This window comes from Pan troglodytes, chromosome 14 (assembly GCF_028858775.2).
Source record: "Pan troglodytes isolate AG18354 chromosome 14, NHGRI_mPanTro3-v2.0_pri, whole genome shotgun sequence".
Taxonomy (NCBI): domain Eukaryota; kingdom Metazoa; phylum Chordata; class Mammalia; order Primates; family Hominidae; genus Pan; species Pan troglodytes.
In genome coordinates, this window is record NC_072412.2 from 112,368,295 (window position 1) to 112,376,021 (window position 7,727).

Here is a 7,727-nt window from a genome sequence, read left to right on the forward strand (position 1 = left end):
TTAGATTTTAGTTTACAAGTGATAAGGAGGCATGGAAAATAGTTTAGTCCAAGAGTGAGCTGACTTTTTCTGAGTTCCAAAATGATCGATGTGGTGTTGGTATGAATGGTGACTTGGATGAGGTGCCACGATGATACTGTTAGGAAACTAATGTTATATAACTCCTGGAAGGAAATGAGATGATTTGAACTGGAAAAGTGGCTATTAGGAAGGACAGGAGGAGTCAGACTTCCAGTGTATTTGTGAAGTAGCATAGACAGGTGTCTTCCTGTTGTGATGGTTATAGGAAAAGGCAGAATCTAGGGTGACTCAGCCCTTTGGTCATTGGCTGTTGTGTGTGGTGAGACAAGAAGGAGCAGGCTTACCTGCCTAGGGCCAACATGGGGCAGTCATGAGTTCAGTGTGGGTCATGTCAAGTTTGATGGGTCAAGCTGGCGATGTCTAGAAGGCAACATTATGTATTGGTCTGGAACTTAGAAGAGACATCTTAGTGAAGATGAAGCTTTAAAAGTCATCAGCACATAGGTGATTGAAACAGGACCTGTGTGCATTCATACGTAGCTTAAGAAGATAAGAGGGCTGTGTGCAGAGTCCTGGGGACACCAATATTCCAGGAGCTGGGAGTCCAGCAGTCTTGGTGCTGGCCCTACAGATGATGCTGTTTTAACCCATGTTTCTGAGTTATATTCCCTAGCTCAGGCTGACCTCAGGTAACAAATCTATTTAAAATTTATATTTTATTTTTCCTTCACTTTTTAGTTTCTAATTCAATAAGTGGAACCAGGATATGGAAGAATTTATTTTCATATTGCTGATCTCAGCTTTTTAAATTTTATTCTCTTTGGGTATGGACCAGCCTCACAAATTTTATGAAAGCTGGCCTCACCACTTCTGGTGATCTGACGGTGTGAATAGATGGGGAGGTTTGCTTAGAATGAAGGAGAGAAGTTTAGGGAGTGAAAAAGAAGCAGCTGTTAGTTAAGTGCTCATATTGTGCCAGATTCTTTATGTTCATTAACTCACTTAGCTCCTATAACTACATGTAAAGTGGATATTTTCCCCAGTTTTATAGATGAAAAAAATCAAGACTAAGTGTGTTGCTTGGGATCACATAGTTTGTAAGGACTATAGCTGAGTTTCACTCCAGAATTGCCTCTTGCTCTTTCAGGGATAGATTGAGGTTTTTTTTCCTGCCTTTCCTTGAACCTTTACCCTATGAGTCTTAATTAAGCCAAGCTAATTTCTCATAACCTTCTCACTGGGTCAGTGAAAGGCTGTGAGATTTAACATAGCTAAGATAGGATTTGGAGACAAAGCTCAGACTGTGATTTCTATGCCACATTTTATGGCATAGAAGGGGACCTGGGGACCTCAGAACTATTACCCTCGAGGGGGACTGTTTTGTCTCCTGTGAAAGGACTGAGACATTTAGGAACAGAGGGAGACTGAAGTGAGCTAAAAGCTACAATCTCATTCCTCTAGCATTCCTTTCTTCCTGATGTGGGGTTTAATTTTCAAGACATAGAATCATAACCTATAATATTAAATGTGGGTGGGGGGAAGCACTTTTTTTTAACTGTTTATTTTTTTAAAATAATACATGCACATGGAGCAATATCTAAATAGTACAAAAGGAACTATGGTGAAAAGTGAGTGCTGGCTTTGTCCCTGCTGGGTGAGGTTCCAGCTTTCTTCCAGGCTGGAAAATCATGCACCACTCAGTCTGGGTGCAGCATTTGTGGTTGCATGTCTTAATTTCTGTTGCCTCCTCTTTGGTTCTTTTTGCCTGTTCAGGTGTGTTTGTGTTTGTGTGTGTGTGTGTACATGTGTGTGTGTGTGTGCACGTGCACACACATGCGCGTGTATGAATTTCATTATAAATGTAGTGACATTCAGAGGAGAGGCAGAAATAAAGGTGCTAGTAGAAAACACAAGTTTAACAGAATTTTTATCTTTAAAAATTCTTTTCTTTGGCCTTTTCCCTACTGTTCTAACTTCTTGAGTTCAGTTCTTATCTCATGTATTTTTATTCTATCTTTGTGGCAAAGAAAGAAGAAAATACCCAAGGCAGGACTTTTTTCCCTGAAAACCATTTTAGCAATACCATGTCTCCATTATCACCATTTTCGAGAGCCTATACAGTTTAATAACTTCTGTTATCAATAGTTGTTTAAGAAACACCTTTAAAATTTTAAGTGGATAGGTTGTTTTATTTTATCCTTTTCAAAATAAATTTTATCATATTATGGGTACAAAACATTGCTTTCTCTGAGTAAATCCTCTGGTGAGGGACCTTAGGATTTCAGATATTTGAACATAACATGACTAGTGACCAACAGTTGGCTCTAGCCCTTGTTCCAACTCTAATTTTCCACTGGAGTGAGCTTGTGTTTTTATTGTCTATAGAGCAAAGGGCTAGGAAGTAACCACCTCATGATCCTTTAAGATTTTCTTGGTTCAGGATATGGCAAATTCTGTAACATTATAAGTTTACTCTCTTTGTGACAATGCAGACACAAATACAGTTTTTCATTGATCTTACAATAATAATGTGATTCTCACATTTTGAAATTTGAAATTTTGATTTTGGCATTCAATCTCCTTCCTTTGTTGATCTTTGAAATCCAGTATTGTTATCAGGGTATGTCCTATTTGTGACAGTTCTTCATCTTTTTGCTTCTAAGACATAGTACACCACTTCTTAGATGAATTATAGAAAGTTTATGGAGCCTCTTCTTTTGGGACAGGGGTACCAATTATTTATGTGTTGGATTTTCTTTGTCAGCCTTTCATTATCTATCATTACCGATTATTTTCTCTGTTATCCGTTTCAGTTCTTTGTTCATTTCATTTTTATTACTTTTTAAATAGTATTTTCCATGGCCTTTATAAGGTATGTGTAAATGTCTATTTTCTATTTTGCTACCTCTAATGTGGACTTCATTTCTGAGACAGTGTTTTAACATTTTTCACTTATTTCTTGATCTCTGCTAGCTTAGGTTTCAGCTTTCCCTGTTTTCCTGACACATTTCCCTGTACTTTTTTGTTAATTATGTGGAAATTTTTTTAAATAGAAGCAGTGTCATGGTAAGATTTCTTAATGTGTGTGTGGCTATATATAGTCATTCTTTTATTTTTCTTTTAATTTTCTTGCATTGTTTCCCAATGAGTGTTTATTTGCTTCATTCTTTTTTTCTTTTAGTTATACAAAGCGGTACTTCCTCCTCCTCCCCCTTCTCCTCCTCCTCCTTATTTTTCGTTTTTGAACCAGGTGAGTTCAGGCTAGGAGAAATTCTCCTTACAAAAGAGAATTGTATGTATAATTTAGTTATTAGCCTCTACATGTTCTCATTTGTCAGAGGCAGCAGCTAAAGTGCTGTCCACAATACAGAGAGTCTCTTCTCCCCTGGCACGCATCTCCAACTCCCCACTCAGCCTTCTGCCTCTCTCCTCATTTCTTTTTTTTCCTTTTTTGAGATGGAGTCTTGCCCTGTTGCCCAGGCTGGAGAGCACTGGCAAGATCTCAGCTCACTGCAACCTCCACCTCCTGGGTTTGAACGATTCTCCTGCCTCGGCCTCCCGAGTAGCTGGGACTACAGGAGTGTACCACCATGCTCAGCTAATTTTTGTATTTTTAGTAGAGGCAGGGTTTCACCATGTTTGCCAAGCTGGTCTTGAACTCCGGAACTCAAATGATCCATCTGCCTCAGCCTCCCAAACTGCTGGTATTACAGGCATCAGCCACCACACACGGCCCTGCCTTGCTCCTCTTTATAGCTAACCAGAACGGAAGCAACTACTGCCATCAGCCCCTTCCTGTGGCTATAAATAAGAGTGTGCGATGTGAGGGTTACTTTGAAAGAATACTGTTATCCTGTCTGAGTCTGAAGTTTGCAGCTACAGGCATTCCCTCTATATATCTTCCAACACCCCTATTTGACCTTCACTGTATTTGGCAGTCTTTTCTCAGGTATTATTGATTTTCCAGGTGTTACTATTTTCTATAGGAATGGGATGTGCATTTTTTAAAAAATTCCTCCTAGTTGCTTTTGGGTGATCATGCCAGGAGAAGAGGCATATACTGTCCCGTCTTCTGTCTTATAAATTGGAAGTAAAAATGGAGCTTAAATCAACTAATTAACAAGGTGTAATGTTACGTACTCAGAGGTAAGTAAGGATGAGCTAGACATTCTTTCTCGTCTTAGTAATCTTACAATTTATTAAAGTGGCCAAGAAATGCAAATATCAATGGAAAACTAACCCAGTAATAGGCAACATATGAGTGCTACCTAAAGGGACAATAAGAGTTTGGGAATTTGGACCAGGGAAAAGTGGCTGAGGTCTGCCGTGGTCACGCATGAAAGTTACTCTCCATTTCCTGCTTCACTGCCTTGGAGGAGGCTGCCAGAAGTCAGAACAAGCCTGGCTCTTTCTACCTCCACTCCCTGCCTTTCTGTCCAAGGCAGCAGCTACTGCAGATGGTGAAAGAGAATCCCCCTTTGAGAGAAAAAGGTAGAGCAACATGTTTTCATGAAGTTTCCCAATCAATGCTTGGCCCTAAGAATCACCTGGAAAGATGATCACGATGGACGCAAGATCTCCAGAGAAGACCTGGGATTTGTATCTTTCACAAGGGCCCAGAGTAATTTGGGTAATCAGGTAATTTTGGAAATCCCTAGCCTAGGAGATAGAGCACTACGCTGGAAGGGAAGAGACCTGTATTTTGTTTCTGGCTTTGCTGCTAAGTAGGTGTAGAATTTGGATAAGTTTCAACGTATCTGAGCCTCAATTTTTTTTGTCTATAAAAGGAGGGAGCTTGGCTTGATGGTGTCTAAAAATCACTTCCAACTTTAATATTCCATGATTCTCTAAAACATACAGCATTTTTATAAAATTCTATAACTCCCTTATAAAAAGAAAAGGGAGAGAAGAAGGATTAGGGACAAGGGACTAAGGAAAGGAAATAGTTTTTCCTTATAGACAAAAGGAATGGAATGAAGCCCTTTCTCCTGATATGTCTGAAAAAAGAACTTTTAGGGGCAGAGTTTCAGTAAAATTTCAGTTAAAAACAAAATAGCATCTCTTTACTGGCCCAGAAACCAAAAGTGCACATATGTTAGACATGGTTTGTACTGATTATTCTGGAATGAGCTACGCATTCATAGAACATTGATTTTCTCAATAGAAATCATAAAGCACCAATAGTATTATTTTCCCTCCCAGTGTTTGCACATGCCAAGGTAAGGGAAAGTCTTCCCTTGGTTGTTTTTTTGTAAGAATGACCTTTTTCTTACTTCAGGAGTTTGATTGGCAGGTCCCTACTAAGGAGGAAAAATGAATTTCAAAGCAGACCTAAAAAAAACATTTTTTTTTCTTCTACTCCTGGGCTTTTGTTGCTCCAGGTGTTACAGAAAAAGCACATTTCTCAACTGGTCTATTCTCTAATAACAGTATTATTAAGATCCCCAAGCACATCTGATAGCTCTCTTCCAGAGTCTAGGGAGCACCATTCATTTAGTGATGCATCAGCCACAAAGAGATTGCATTTTGCTTTGTTTGAAGGCCCTGAGTGTCCTTATTATTTCTGTTTGTAGAAACACTGGGGTACACATGAAAGGGGGAACAGGGAGACATGAAGAAGAAAACAACCCTGGAGTCCGGGTGCTGATTGCCTTTTTTATTTGCTTGAAAAGCCTCCCGGTGGATTGATTTGTGATTTGGATACCACTTCTCCAGCTCGGGACTCTGAAGTCTGTGCTTGTCATGCACTTCAGACAGTCAGCAGCCTTCTCACAGGTGAGTGATTATGATGGGGATGCTAATTGGTTTGTTCCACCACCTTTTCCTTCAAAGTGTAGCAGGCTTGCAATTTTCGATGGCCATAGGGAACAGGAACAGCATGCATAAGTGGAATCCACAAAAAATAAAACTGCTTTACTGAATTGCCTCCAAATTCTCCTGGGTCAAAAGTGGACTAATTCTGAAAGTGGGGACCAGCCAAATTTGGGGTGAGAGGTGCAGTGGACAGAGGCGCAAGACTCTAGGGCTACTATGCCACATATTTGTTGTTAGAACTGAAGGCGAGAGGCTGGGGAAAGCTGAATTGCTCAGCCTGAGCTGTGTGATATCGATGTTTTGGACCAACTGGGAAAGGTCCTATTTGGGAGGAAATTACACATCTGGAAAACTCAACTTTCTGCAAAAGCTATGGGCCTTCCCTAATCGAGCCCTAAGGAGCATGAACAATCACTGTCACCAAATCAATTGCACTTCATCACAAAGGGAAATTACCCTGCAACCATGGATCATTTTTGTCAAAACAATAGATAACAAGATATGAGAGCAAACGCACAGCAGGGAGAAGAGATGGGTGGCATGAGACCACCATTCAGACACGGGTGTGGGTTACAGTAGGAGAAATAGTCATGAGTTATAAATGACCCAGAGGAAGAGTGGATTATAGCACAGGCAGATAACTGGGGACACCTCACATAAGATAAATTACTTTTAGTATTGTCCAAATTGGCTTTGTCAACTTCATGGTCCCTCTTCCACTCCCATGGTAAAACGAAGCCCCATAAAAAAGGCCTGGTTCTGGGGATCAGGGCCTTTGGTATTCTTGATATGCCTCTTGTTCACACCACACCCCAACATTGGCTGGTTTCTCTGGCCCGAGACCCCCTTCCTCAGCATCTGTGAGCATCTCGCATTTCTGCCCAGCCCACCGTGCATTGAGTCTTTGTCTGAACAGTTCGGGGCTTCCTAATTCTTCCCTCTGCCTGTGTTCTCCAGTCCTGCCTTTGTTCTAAGCCCCATCCCCACAGGACAGCCCTGGTGTAGCACCTTGGGGCTTCTGCTTGCCAGAAAGTTTTGCCTTTGTCAGAATGACAAGCAGACTCTACAACAGGCAGTAAAATGTGGAAGGACTTACATTAACGGCACTGCTTTGCACAAACGTTGTGAACGCCAGGCTTCAAGGAATCATATGGAACCAAGGCCAACTTCATTCACCCTCCTCCCGCCACTGTTGCGTGTGGCCTCTGCTCGTTTATCAGAGGAAGCTTCACAGCAGGGAATAAATTCAGGGTCAGATGGACCCAGGACTGAATCCCAGTTCTCCTCCTTACTAGCTGTCTCTTCTGGCAAATCCTTCACCATCCCTGCGCCCAGCTTTCTTACGGGTTCATGGTAAGGGAGGGGTGTAGGTGCTAATAGTCACACCACTTGGGGAGTATGTGAAGATGAGTGTTGTCAGCTCTCAAAAAGATGTCATTTTTCATTATTCAGCCAGCAAATATTCCAGTCACTGAGGATATAAGGAGTGATATGATTCCTTTCCAGACAGCTTCCTGTTTTCTCAGGCACCTGCCCTTTGTACTTGGCTCACATGGAAGCAGTCATTGCCTATCTGTGAAAATCCCTGTTGCCCTTCAACTGTGGCTGAACCTGTTGTAGAAAGCCTGTGCTGAAGGATGACCTCTTTGACATACTCCAGCAGCTCCTACTCGAATATTGCAGAGCACCGTCGGAGAAGCTCTGTCTCTGTCTTTCTCTCTCTCTGTAATACACATACATATGCTCACACCACTGCCCCCAGTCTGCTCACAGCCTTGGTCATCCCCAGTTAAATTCCTGCGTGCATCCCCCACAGCTGTTACACATATTTTCCACAGCCAGTTCCCCAGCCTCACCCTGACTTTCTCCCACTGGCAGATGACCCTACTCTT